The 15,165-nt window shown below is 37.9% G+C and overlaps 1 protein-coding gene and 1 pseudogene across 1 annotated transcript in view; one reads left to right on the forward strand and one right to left on the reverse strand.

Moving 5' to 3' along the window:
- LOC118841293 overlaps positions 1-8,049 on the forward strand; it is a 186,952-nt pseudogene extending 178,903 nt beyond the window's left edge.
- The window catches only part of CAMKMT (calmodulin-lysine N-methyltransferase), a 536,340-nt gene that overhangs the window by 260,495 nt on the left and 260,680 nt on the right, over positions 1-15,165 (reverse strand).

Here is a 15,165-nt window from a genome sequence, read left to right on the forward strand (position 1 = left end):
GCCTGAGTATTAATCAGGAGTCTCTCTGAACTTCACACTTGAGACTTCCCTTCTGCCTTTAGGACACAGCTTCTCAGAGCACTATAAGGAATAAAGGCCAACCTTCATTCTGATGTATGTTAATTGGCCTATCCTAAGGACTAAACTTAGCATGCACAGATTCTTCCATCACAGTGCCAAAGAGCTCCTAAAGAAACTGACTGACAATACAACTGCAGATGATCACCCCAAGGGGAAACACACTACACAAGTCTTCCTTTAATGCCCATCACGGCCCTGCTAACAGGAGTCTTAAGTAGATGTCTCAGGATGATTGACATGGCAGCATGCAATCTAAATCAATATAGAGGAAAGTGCAATGGCTAATCTATTTTCAGAACTTGCAACCTTTGCCCATTTTTAAAAAAAAAAAAGACATAAAACTGAAAGAAAATCTCTAGAAAACAATGCAAAGGGACTTCCTCTAATTCCCACCAGATAAAGGGACACCCCACTGACAGTGACCAAATGACCACTGGCTCAGAAATACACAACAGAAAAAAACAAAAACAGTCAATTCAACACAACAAACATTCTTCCCTTTTAACTGTTCAGAGCCTTTTATGTAGAAGTACTTCACAAACATTTCCTGGAGAAAACTGTTACTATTCACATACAGAAACTAAGGCAGAACAAAATCAAATGACTCGTCCAAAGTAGGTAGGTGAAAACTCAAGAAAAACACCATTCTACGACTACGCTTCTCTCTCCCTTTACCAGCCTCATACCATATTTAGAGTTAGCTCCATGCTGTTTGACACAGTTACATATTTTCTTACATTCCTTAACTGTTCTGCACATAAGGAGTGCCTCCCAACAAGGCTTTCAACTCTTTGAGGGCAGGGCCCATGTCTCCTTTTGGAACTCTGTGGTCTCGCCAATGGCATCGGGGTGCATGACAGAATAAATAATTGGAATCTTAGAATTTTAGGGAATTAGGTGACCATAGAAATCACTGAGTCTAACACTTTTTACAGCTGACAAAACCCTCTTGACCACAGTAAACTGAAAAAGAACCCAGGTATTTTGACGACTAAGTACAGTGCTTTTTATATCTGGTCATCAATGTAGACAGTGGCACCTGGACCATTCCTATTATTTCAATTCAACGCATGATCTCTATTCTCAGAATCTAGTCGAAGAGCCCGGCACATAGTGAGTCCTTAACAAAATATTGTTGAATTCAATTGCTTTTGTATCTGCTTCTGTAGATTTTGACCCAAATATTTTATCCCCCACTGGTCCTGTACTTTTTTAGTAGACAATGTTAATTTGTTCCTCCTTCCCTTTTACCAGTTCTATTTCTTGTAAATAAGTTCTATTCATCCAAAGTTATATTTCAGATATATATATATATATATATACACATCCATATATACATATACATACATACATACGTGTGTGTGTGTGTGTGTGTGTGTGTGTGTGTGTAACTGCACCTCCACCCAGTCTCAATGACATATATTAGGTCAAATTTACCTCCTTGCATGAGGATTGATCTTACTTGTTATCCACACTTTATGCTTTTGTATACAAGACCTGGCGTAGTAATAGTAGTAGTGGTAATAATAATAAAAATAACAATAATAATGAGAGCTAGTATTTATATACAACAGTTTAAGGTTTACAAATCACTTTACATGTTATTTCATTTGATCCTCAGAACAACCCTGGGAGGTGGGTATTATGATTAATTATTATTATTCTCATTTTATATAGGAGGAAACTGAGGTTGAGAGACATTTAAGGACTTGCCCAGGATCACACAGCTAAGTGTCTGAGGCAGGATCTGAATGCAGGTCTTCATGACTCCAGGTCCAACACTATCCACGGAGCTACTCAGCTGTCTAGTTGTAGTTAATGGAGACTAATGGCGACCAGTCTAGTACTTGAGATTGAAATCAAATGAGGTATCCGTAATCCATTTGACAATGAACAAAAAAGAGGTTTGCTTAGACATAGAAGCCATATTCAATGAGGATGCAATATTGCTTAGTTTCTTCATCTGTAAAATGGAAATAACAGCATCTATCTTACAGGGCTACGAAGATCAAATAAATCAACATGTATAAAAGTGTTTTGCAACACTTAAAGCATTCCATGCTAGCTATTATTATAAATTATATATTTATAAGTTATGTGTTATTATAAAATAATAACCATTACTACAATAATTACAAGATAATAATTATACGATATTATAATAAATGCTAGCTATTATCATTGGCGTGGTGGTGGCTGCTACTGCTGCTGTTGGTTTAATCCAGAGCCGCTTCCCTGTTCTGGTGTTGGTCATCTGAGCCAGAAGCTTTAGGGAGGAGCCAGACCTCCTCATGCCCTGGGCTGCATGAATTCAGGTGAACCGGAAGCAACATCAATGGCCACAGATGTAAGCCCTCTGGGTCAGTGAAGTCTGGGATTTAAACTCTTTTCAGCAAAACAACTATCCTTGGCTTTCATGTTGAGAAGAGTGAGTGGCCTGTTTCACTATCTCCTCCGTATGACATTCTCCTACTTCAAACTTCTGGTATAGCTTCGGAGTATTCTCTACTCCTTCAAAACAATTTTCTTCTTTGTTTTTATACTCAAGCTTTTCTTTGAATTTTTAAAAGAATATTTAATTCTCCAGAATGACCTTGAGAGTGAAAAGGTATTCCTCAAGATGCATTTACCTTCTCCATATACATGATATTTTTTTCTCTCCATGACCCAACAACTTCAGGGAGTAAGTACTAAAAGTGTTGTTCCAATTTCATAAAATGGCAAAATTAGTGCTCAGAAAGTTTGAATGATTTGTCAATAGCCACAACACCAAAAGAAATCCTTACTTGGCAGTAACACATTACTAATATAGGTAGGGCTGAAAGTCCTAAGTGCATTTCTTCATGTTACAAGACTACAAAACATTGGGGCAGAGCCAAGATCGTGGCTGGAAAGCAGGGACTGGCCTAGGGCTCCTCCAAACTGTGATAAAAAGTGGCTCTGAACAAATTCTGGAACTGCTGAACCCACGGAACAGCAGAGGGAAGCAGGGCTCCAGCCCAGGACAGCCTGAATGGTCGCTGGGTAGGGTCTATCACACCAAAGCTGGGAGCACAGCACAGCAGAGCCCAGCATGGGCCGCACCCAGACCAACCAGACCCAGAGCCAGGCAGAACAGGCCCTAGCACCCTGAATCAGTGAGCTGTGGCAGTTACCAGACTTCTCAAGCCACAAACACCAAAGACAACACAGAAGGTTAGTGGGAAAAACTGCAGGGACAGAGTCAAGGGAGTTCATGGTTCAGTCACAGCCGCAGGGGCAGCAGAGGTGGTGCAGCTACAGAACTACAGCTGCAGTTGCTTCCGGCCCCAGGCCCACCTGGTGGAAGGAATTAAGTGGTGGATCAGAGCGGCAGTGCACAGCCTGCTCAGATCTGAGTCGCAGTCAGGGTTGGCAGTTCTTACGGGAGGAGGAGCACTGGTATGGCAGAGCTTGCTGTATAGAAACAGCTCTGAAAACAACAGCACAGCCCCACAAGTTTGAGACAAAGTACTCTCTATTCTACAAGCAGTCATACCCCAACGAAAAACTCAAGGGTCAGGTAGTTGGCTGGGAACATGGCCAAGCAGCAAAAACGAACTCAGATTCAGTCTCAGACTTTGGAATCTTTCTTTGGTGACAAAGAAGACCTAAACATACAGCCAGAAGAAGTCAACAAAATCAAAGAGCCTACATCAAAAGCCTCCAACAAAAACATGAACTGGTCTCAGACCATGGAAGAGCTCAAAAAGGATTTGGAAAAGCAAGTTAGAGAAGTAGAGGAAAAATTGGGAAGAGAAATGAAAGCGATGCAAGAAAACCATGAAAAACAAGTCAATGACTTGCTAAAGGAGACCCAAAAAATACTGAAGAAAATAACACCTTAAAAAATAGACTAACTCAGATGGCAAAAGAGCTTCAAAAAGCCAACGAGGAGAAGAATGCCTTGAAAGGCACAATTAGCCAAATGGAAAAGAACATCCAAAAGACCACTGAAGAAAATACCACCTTAAAAATTAGATTGGAGCAAGTGGAAGCTATTCACTTTATGAGAAATCAAGATATTATAAAAGAGAACCAAAGGAATAAAAAAATGGAAGACAATGTGAAATATCTCATTGGAAAAACTACTCACCTGGAAAATAGATCCAAGAGAGATAATTTAAAAGTTATTGGACTACCTGAAAGCCATGATCAAAAAAAGAGCCTAGATATCATCTTTCAAGAAATTATCAAGGAGAACTGCCCTGATATTCTAGACCCAGAGGGTAAAATAGATATTGAAAGAATACACCAATCACCTCCTGAAAAAGATCCCAAAAAGAAGACTCCTAGGAATATTGTCACCAAATTCCAGAGCTCCCAGATCAAGGAGAAAATACTGCAAGCAGCCAGAAAGAAACAATTTTAGTATTGTGGAAACACAATCAGGATAACACAATGTCTAGCAGCTTCTACATTAACGGATCAAAGGGCTTGGAATATGATATTCCAGAGGTCAGTGGAGCTAGGATTAAAACCAAGAATCACCTACCCAGCAAAACTGAGTATCATGCTCCAAGGCAAAACATGGATTTTCAATAAAATAGAGGACTTTTAGTCTTTCTCAATGTAAAGACCAGAGCTGAATAGAACATCTGACTTTCAAATATAAGAATCAAGAGAAGCATGAAAAGGTAAACAAGAAAGAGAAATCATAAGGGACTTACTAAAGTTGAACTCTTATGTTTGCATTCCTACATGGAAAGATGATGTGTATAATTCATGAGACCTCAGTATTAGGGTATGTGAAGGGAATATACATACACACACACACACACACACACACACACACACACATATATATGTATATATATATATATATATACATATAAGCATATATGTATATATATATAATATGTAGACAAAGGGCACAGGGTGAGTTGAATATGAAGGGATGATATCTTAAAAAAATCAAATTAAGGGATGAGAGAGGAATATATTGAGAGAGGGAGAAAGGGAGAGATAGAATGGGGTAAATCATCTCACATAAAAGTGGCAAGAAAAAGCAGTTCTGTAGGAAGGGAAGAGGGGGCAGGTGAGGGGGAATGAGTGAATCTTGCTCTCATCAGATTCAACCTGAGGAGGGAATGACATACACACTCAATTGGGTATCTTACCTCACAGGAAAGGAGGAAGGAGATCAAAAAGTGGGGATGATAGAAGGGAGGGCAGATGGGGGAGGAGGTAATCAAAAGCAAACACTTTTGAAAAGGGACAGGGTAAAGGGAGAAAATTGGATAAAGGGGAATAGGATAGGAAGGAGCAAAATATAGTTAGTCTTTCCCAAAATGAGTATTGTGGAAGGATTTTGCATAATGATACATATGTAGCCTATGTTGAATTGCTTGCTTTCTTAGGGAGGGTGGGTGGAGAGGGAAGAGGGGAGAGAATTTGGAACTCAAAGTTTTAAAAACAGATTTTCAAAAAAAAAAGTTTTGCATGCAACTGGGAAATAAGATATACAGGCAATGGGGCATAGAAATCTATCTTGCCCTAAAGTAAGGGAAAAGGAGATGGGGGGAGTGGGGTGACAGAAGGGAGGGCTGACTGGGGAACGGGGCAATCAGAATATATGCCATCTTGGAGTGGGAGGGAGGGTAGAAATGGGGAGAAAATTTGTAATTCAAACTGTTGTGAAAATCAATGCTGAAAACTAAAATATTAAACAAATAAATGATAATTTAAAAAAAGAAAGACTACAAAACATTTACACTCAGTTATCTGTTTCCTGCCAGGGTGCCAAACTGAGGCTTCTTTGTTTTGGTTTTGGTTAGGAAAACCTCAGAATTCCCAATGATTTTCACATAGAGGTATGATTAGGATGAAATACATGCCAGAAGGAAGAAAGAGTAATAACCATTGTTATCATGGCCATTGGACATTTCTAAGGCATAAGATCTGTGATCCACTTCCTATACAATTATTAACTAGCCCTATATCTGTGAGTTGAGGCAAGATAAAATGCTAAAAGAAACTCTCTCTTCATTGAATGAGGTAAGGCAAACATCCAAGAAATACAAGGAAAATAACGAACATTTTGGAACATGCTAGCATCACAAAAGATGTGAAAAGATATCCTTTTCATTTTCTAACTTCTTGCTGAAACTTGTTTATTTGTAACCACAACAGTTTTCAAACTGGCCTTTCCCCTTGTAATGGTGGTACCACCGCAATATATAATACTTAGTGAGCAAAAAGGCAGCACAGGTAGGTTATCTGAGCCAGCTTCCTAGAAAACTGATTTTAGGAAGAAAATATATTCTTCATCTGACTGGCAAAGTAATCTTCCTAAAAGAGTTCTGATTGTTCTTCCACTGTTCAAATATTCCCCACTAACTAAAATCCAAATTCCTTGTTGTGTCAATATATGCCTTTCAAAACGCCCAACCTATCTTTACAGACTAACCTTATATTACATCCTGTCATATTCTGGGCTATGGCCAAACTAAACTGTCAATATTTCATAAAAAGTCTTTGCATTGCCACCTCTGGGCCTTTGCTCAAGCTACGTATACTGCACCTAGGATGTTCTCCCCTTCCCCACTGTTTCAGGTTGAAATCATAAAATCCCAGCTCATCTGCTACTTCTTCCAGAGCACCTTCCTTGATCTCCCAAATTCTCTTTACTGGGACCACTTACTGTACTTTATTTGCAGCTTTCTTGTGTACTTAAAATGTTCCATAGTTATTTGTCTGCATGTCTTTCTTATCTTCCCTACTGGATTATAAGGTTCATGATGTCAGGGATCACATTTGATTTCCCCTTATATCTCTCACTCCTAGCACAGAGCTCTCACCACAATAGCCATTTAAAGATGTTTGCTCAATGAATGAATGGTCATACAATAAAACTTCTAAAACCTCCCTTTGGAATGTCTCTCATAAGCTTCCTGTTCTTATGCTGTTTATTAGAAATCACAAACCATCATGGCATCTACAACAATTCAAGCAGCAAAACAATACACAAACTTCATAACAAAAATCATCAATCTGATTTAAAATAAAAGGTCTTTTTGATTGGTATGATTTATATTTTAAAACTTTTTTGAAACCTTTTAAAAATCACCATTGAAAAGCCTTCTTTGTACTTAGTACGATTTATATTTAAGAACCTTTAATTTTTTTTACCTAAAATTATAATTTTGTTTGGTTGCAGAAACTATTCTTAAAGGAAGACTCTAAGCCACCATGTTCCTCTCCTCGTCACTGGGGTGAGGGTGGGGGGGGGGGGAGGGCACCAGTCTCCTTGGTCACTGGTGGAGAAGGATGAGATGCTACACAAAACAGCTGTGTAAAAGGGAACTGGAGGAGCCTTATTTGTGCAGAGATACTCTGAAAATAACCCAGATACTCCATTTGATTTCACACCAGAAAACCATAAGAGGAAAGAAGCAATAGTAAAGAATTGGCCAGAGGGACATAAAGCAGCAGCTGTGCTTCCAGTACTGGGCTTAGCCCGAAGGCAGAATGGATGGTTGCCTATCTCTGCCATGAACAAGGTTGCTGAAGTTTTACAACTACCTCCAATGAGAGTATATGAAGTAGCAACTTTTTATACAATGTATGATAGAAAACCAGTTGGAAATTATCATAATTCAAGTGTGCACCACTACATTTTGCATGCTTCAAGATTCTGACAGCATATCGGAGGCCATTCAGAAAAAGCTTGGTATTAAGGCTGGAAAAACTACACATGACAAACTTTCCACATTAATAGAAGTAGAATGTTTAGGTGCCTGTGTAAATGTACCGATGGTTCAAATAAATGATAATTATTATGAATATTTGACTCCTAAGGATATTGAAGATACCTAATGGCTGAAAGCTGGCAATGTTCCAAAACCTGGACCAAGAAACGGACATTTCTCTTGTCAGCCAGCTGGTGGTCTTACATCTTTGACTGAGCCACCCAAAGGACCTGGTTTTGGTGCGCAACCAGGCTTCTAAGAAATTTGTATGAATTTGTCTAAAAACTCTAAACCTGTGAAATATTTCTTGGTACATTTAAAATAAATTAATACTAATCTCCCTACCCATGCAAACATTTAATAGTGTATCTTCTGGTCTGTGTTTACCCTGGTGGTGACATAGCCTTTATAGTTATAAATGCCATGTAAAAACCTCAAATTATCCCCTTAAAACCTTTTGGGTGCTATAGCTAACAAGACATTATTACATAAATTGTAGGTACAAACATTTTTTCCAACTATATCAATTTCAGCAACATATTCAGTTAACATTTGACATGAAAAGTATCTCATGACAACTATAAAGTATGGTTTTATCACATTTCAGTTTTTAAAATTGTATTTTGATATTCCATTGCTATTATAATTACCATTAATTGAGCTAACATAGAAAATTATTCTTAAAACACTCTATGGGAGCTGTGGGAGTAATGATAACATGCATGACAATAGAAAAAGAAAGGATAAAATTGCTGAGCATCTCGCTATCCATCTTTCTGTAGTGAGCCACAAAAAGGAAACGCAATTCCCGGAGTGCATTTCTAACTTTCAAAAAAAAAATCTAATCATATAACAGTAAGCCATGCCCTTTTTAATGGAGAAAACTGTATACAATGAAGAACTTTCCTAGGGTTAAAGCTCAACCCGTATTTTTTTAGGAGTCAGTTATAGGTAGTTGGCCCCATGTCACACCCATTCCTATTAGAGAAAAGAAATATAAAATGAGGAGGTTGTGTACTGTCTATACATGGAGCCTTCTGGGTCACCTAGTCAGCAGAGTGTCAGAAGTGTGGTATTGTGCTGGTCAATTACAGGCACTTGAATGGTGTCTGCCATTTGCTGAAGATGTAACAGATTTCTTAACAAAAGATGACTTCAGCATGCCATGCAAGTCTAAATCATAGTATTTGTCTAGAATTTTGTTTTTGGATATATTTGTTCACACAAAAGGTAGGCTGCTAAAACTGCTTTAAAAGTAAACAGTCCAACTGAATAGTCTTAAAAGCATATGCCACATTTCACTACATATACTTTTATTCAACTTGTACATTTTATAGCAAAAAATGAGACTGTAAAACATGAAAAATTTAAGAAAAACAAGCTCAGTTCAAGTTATATTTTCATTTTGATGAATCATTCATTTCATTCAACAAACATGAGGTCTTCAGGTTTTGGCAGAATAGCTGAAATTTCCTATTTTATATGGCAACTAGAGCATAGCAGGATTCACACAGAAAGTTTTACATACTCCCAAGATCTATGTTTGTTCCTAGAAATGGAAGTAGGACACGAAGTAGCACTTTACTTGTTCAGGGAAATAGCTACATAGAGAAAGTAAATCTTGACTATGAATTTCCCATCTTCCCAACTTTCCTTGGTAAAAATTTCATCCTTTAAAAAGTAGGAAAAAAACCAATAAAGAAGAATTCTATGCTGGATCTTATCCTCGCCAACAGAAAGATCTGGTTGCTGGGGTGGAAATGATGGAAACCACTGGGGGAAGCAATCACTCCCTTAGAAAAATTGTAATAAAGAAAATTTGGGCATAGTCTGACATATAAGAGAAGAGATTTAAAAGGCTTCAAAGGAACACAGGGGAGGATCCTGTGGACTAAAATTCTATAGGCAAAGTCAGTTGAGAAAGGATGGGCACACCTCACAAATCCAATGAGAAGGAAAAATAGGAAATGTTTGAAGGGACTAGTGTAGACGCATAGAGACTCACCAACCAATGTGGAAGTTTAAAAAAAATGAGTACGGAAAAAGGAAGCAAGGGCAAGTAACAGAAGATGAATAGACATGCATGCCCATGACTCTATAGGCCTTATGTAAGAAACGCCTAAGTTCAGAATGACCTGAGAGCTAAAGACAAAAAAGTAGGCTAAAGGGGCTTAGCTACATGGAGGGGTGGGGGTGAGGGCAAACATCAAAGATGGGTTAGAACTGTTGATCCAAATGGATGGAAGATTTAACTGATAACAGACAGAAGACAGAGCTTCTGTCTTCTTATTTTACTTCTTCCATGGAAAATGGCCTTAGAATGAGAAAGAACAACAAAAATGACTAATACAAAGTTGATGATCAAGATAAATAAGGAGATAGGAGAATACTTAGCTATCCTTGATGAATTCAAGTCACCTGGCCCAGATGAATTACATCCTTGGGGGATGCAAGAATTGGTAAACAAGAATTGGTAAACACACACTACTGCCAAAGTGACTTCCTTTAAGTGCAGATCTAACCAGATGACTCTCCTATTCAACCAAATCTAGTGGCTTCCAATTGCCTCTTGGATAAAATATACCTAGTTTAGCTTTTAAAGCTCTACACAAATTGGCCAACTTCATTACATATTATTCCAGCCAAACCGTTCTTTTGCTCCTAACATACAACACTCTATTTCCCATCTTGGTGTCTTTGCATCAGCCGTCCCACATACCAAGATGTACTTCCCCCTTCCTCCTGCTTCACAGAGTCTCTCTTCCTTTAAGGTGTAACTTAAGCCCCATCTTCTACATGAAGCCTTTCTTGATTCCCAAGTGTCCTCTCAAAAACTTATATTTTACTGCTTTGTGTATATTTGCATTTATTCATATCTATACAAAGACTGGCCTCCCCCATTAGAATATAAGCGCCCTTAAAAATTCACTATTTCACAGAAACTGCCGGGAAAATTGGAAAATAGTACAGCAGAAACTGGGCATAGACCAATATCTTACACCACATACCAAAATAAAGTCAAAATGGGTTCATGATTTAGGAATAAAGGCTGATACTATAAGCAATTTGGGAGAGCAAGGAATAATTTACCTGTCAGATTTATGGGAAAGCAAGGAATTCATGATCCAACAAGAGATAGAGAGTGTTACAAAATGCAAAATGGATAATTTTGATTATGTTAGATTGAAAAGTTTTTGTATAAACAAAGCCAATGCAACAAAGATTAGGAGGGAAGCAGAAAATTGGGAGAAAATCTTTACAACTAGTGTCTCTGATAAAGGCCTCATCTCTAAAATATAGAGGCAACTGAGCCAAATTTATAGGAATACAAGTCATTCCCCAATTGAGAAATGGTCAAAGGATATGAACAGGCAGTTTGCAGAGGAAGAAATTAAAGATATCTATAGGCATGTGAAAAAATGCTCTAAATCACTACTGATTAGAGAATTGCAAATCAAAACGACTCAAGTACCACATCTCTCTTGTCAGATTGGCTAACATGACAAAACAGGAAAATGATAAATGTTGAAGAGGATGTGAGAAAATTGGAACATTGTTACATTGTTGGTGGAGTTGTGAACAGATCCAGCCATTCTGGAGAACTATGCCCAAAGGGCTATAAAAATGTGCATACCCTTTTTGACCCAGCAATACCACTTCTTGGGCTGTATCCCAAAGAGATTATACAAGTGGGAAAGGGACCTGTACGTACAAAAATATTTATAGCAGCTCCTTTTGTGGTAGCAAAAAATTGGAAATCAAGGGGATGCCCATCAATTGGGGAATGGCTGAACAAGTTGTGGTATATAAATGTAATGGAATACTATTGTGCTATAAGAAATGGGGAACATATGGATTTCATAATAACCTGGAAAGACCTACATGATATGATGCTGAGTGAGGAGAGCAGAAATAAGAGAACATTATACACAACCACAGTCACATTGCTTCTGTGATGTCTAACTTTGATAGACTTGCCTCTTCTCAGCAATACAAGGTTCAAAAACAGCGCCAAAGGACGCATGATGGAAAGAGCTATCTACATCCAGAGAAAAAATAACAGAATCTGAATGCAGATTGAGGCAAACTATTTGCTCTCTTTTTTTCCTCTTCTTTTTGGTTTTGTTTCTTCTCTCTTATGATTCATTCCATTGGTCATAATTCTTCTTTACAACTTGACTATTGTGTAAATAAGTTTAATGAGAAGGTATATGTAGAACATATATTGGATTCCATGCTGTCTTGGGGGGGGAGGAGGGAGGAGAGGGAGGGGAAGAAAATTTGAATCTCAAAAACTTGTGGAACTGAGTGTTGTAAACTAAAAATAAAAAAATCTTAAAAATTAAAAAGAAAGAATGCAAGCCCCTTGTGAGTAGGGATTGTTTCTTTCTCTACATTTATATCCCTAGCACCAAGCGCCATGCCTGGCACATAGTAGATACTTAATAAATATTTGTTGATTGATTGCTTTATTGTGATGCTGTCATTCTAATTAAAAAAAAAACCTTTCATGGCTTCCCCCTGTCACATGGATAAAATCTTAATTCCTGATTCTGGCATTTAAGGTCTGTGACAGTTTGGCTCCAACATACCTTGTCAGCCTCATCACATATTCCCCTTCATGTAGTTTATGTTCCAGACAATCTGGATTATTCTCTACTTCTTATTTTCATCCTGCCTTCTTCCATTTCCATTCCTCTGGTCATTCTATCTCCTGGACTTCAGTTAGATTCAACTGCATTTCTCACACTTTTAAAGTCCTTTCCTTCCTCCAAAATCCAATTCAGCTTCCAAGATAACTCTTTTACTACCATGTAAAATTCAATATATACATTTTAAAAAAACTGGGAATAATTGAAGTTCAGGGATTCATAAAGAATTGTCTTTTTGTCCTTTGTATATTGAAATGGTTGTATTTGTTGGTTCTCATTGAATTCATAATAAAACAGATTTTTTTAAATTGTACTTTAAAAATTTTGGAAAGGTATCTTTAAAGATACTGTATTTGTCTCTGGACACATGTAGATCTAATTCTATATTCAAAACAATCCCTTTCATTTTGGTTACATAGTTGATTTTGGATACTCACCAAAAAATTCAGAATTTTGCTTCAATGTTCATTGTTCATATTTCTTACTTTGTAAGGTTGAGAGGAAAGTACTTTACAAATCTTAACATGCTATACGGCTATAAGATCAATCAATCAACAAGTATTCCCTACCATGTGCCAGTCACTATGCTAGACACTGGGGATACAAAAAGAGAAATGAAACAGTCTCTGGCCAAGAACTATACATTTTATCAGGGGAGATATTTGAACATATAAATATATACAAAATAAGGGCAGGAAGGTGGTGCAGTGCATAGAGCACTAGGCCTGGGGTCAGGAAGATCTTAGTTCAAATCTGGCCTCAGATACTTGTTAGCTGTGTGATCCTGGGCAAGTCGCTTAACCTTGTTTCCTCAGTTTCCTCATTTGTAAAATGAGCTGGAGAAGGAAATAGCAAACCATTCCGCTATCCTTGCCAAGAAAACACCAAATGGGGTCACAAAGAAGTCACGACTGAAACGACTGAACAACAAACATAAAAATACATTAAAAATAAATAACAAATAACTATAGAAGGAGGGCACTAGCAGCTAGGGACTTGGCAGAGGAAGAATGGATCATATAAAAGGCAATGCTTGAGCTGAGCTTCCTAGAGTACAGAAGACATCTTCCTGAGTTCAAATCTGGCCTCAGACACTTTGTAGCTGTGTGATCCTATTTGCTTCAGTTTCCTGAACTCTAAAATGAGCTGGAGAAGGAAATAGCAAATCACTCCAGTACCTCTGCCAAGAAAAACCCAAACGGGGTCACAAAGAGTCAGATACAACTGAAAAACGACTACCAACAATATTCAAATAGCTATATGATCCTAGAGAAGTAACTTCACCTCTCATCAAAAACATAAAGGTTAGGCCAGATGATTTCTAAATTCCTTTCTATCGCCAATATCCTGTGCAATGCTTTGTGATTCGTTACTGTATCAATATCAGCATGAGTATAAGTGCCTATTAGAATAACAGTCCTAGTATAAACAGTCTAGTTACATACTAGACCCTTAATAAATATCTGTCGGTTGAAATTGATCAAGATTAGTTCATTAGGTAAAAATGCAAAATGCCTACATCGTTGTCAGTTGATAACGTAAAGGAGGTGCATCGGCCTTTAACAAAATTAAGTTTTTTTCTACAACCAACAAAAAAGTGTGAAGACACTCTTCAATCATCCTGATAGAATTAACAAGGGTTGGTCACTAGTGAAGATAAGTAATGAACCCAGGGAAAATTTCTCATGATGGAAGGCTAAAAGCCCCTGGTGGCCTTTAAAAAATGAAGACTCTCAATAAGGTAGTCAGCTCTGTATAAAGAATTTACCCTTCACTTTTTCCCTTGTACCCCTTGGAAAGTACAGCAAGAGAAGGAGATGATTTCTCCTCACCTCCTTAACCCATTGACAATGGTTTCTCTCAGCAAAATCACATGTCAACAATGATCAGAGGCTAGGATCAGAGTTGAGTTGATTCAGCAAGAGTCAGAGTCTGGTGTCTGAAACTGGGATCCTGCTTGGGAGATGGCATGCCTCAGGGCTGAGCCATCTGCTGGTGTCAATGTATGGGTTTCTATTGTTTCGAAAAGTGCATATCAATACCCTAGACTGGGATGTCAGTTAAACCTGAGTCTGAATGCAGGGGAGTTTCTTAAAAAGTCAGATTTGGGAGGGAATGAAGGACAACACATCAGAATACATTTCCTGGAGTAGTTCTCTAAGGTCCAATAAGATATGCACCAAACAATAGGATAATAATAAATTGAAAGAAAATTAAAAGTATATGGGCTGCTGAAAGTGAGACGATTTTTTTCTGTTCCCATTTTTGGGGACAACTCTACTCTTCCCTTAAGAGAAATTTCATCTTTTATTCAATGTATGTTTAAAATATTATGAATCCTGTAAAACCACAAAGGATAGAATTCTAGAAATGAATTCACTTGATGGTTACGGGAAGTAAAGGGGAGTCACCTGAGTGATGTGTCATCAGAGAGCACCTAATTGAGTATACAGTTTGATCAGACATTGAGCTTAGGCCACATCGGTCATCTCTGCTTTATACATGAGTCAAGAACTACTTTCTCAGACAGGAAATAGGAATTTGGTGAGTAGCAGATTTAAAGAAAGGAAGTCAAACTTTGAAAAAGGAAAAGAACCCAAAAGATCTAGAATCAGGTCAGTCAGTCAAAAAGCACTTATTAAGTGCTTACTATGTGCCAGGCACTGTGCTAAGTCTTAAGGATAAAAGGAAATAGAATAATAAGAATAATGACAAATTTTAAA

The sequence above is a fragment of the Trichosurus vulpecula genome, chromosome 3 (genome assembly GCF_011100635.1).
Source record: "Trichosurus vulpecula isolate mTriVul1 chromosome 3, mTriVul1.pri, whole genome shotgun sequence".
NCBI lineage: Eukaryota > Metazoa > Chordata > Mammalia > Diprotodontia > Phalangeridae > Trichosurus > Trichosurus vulpecula.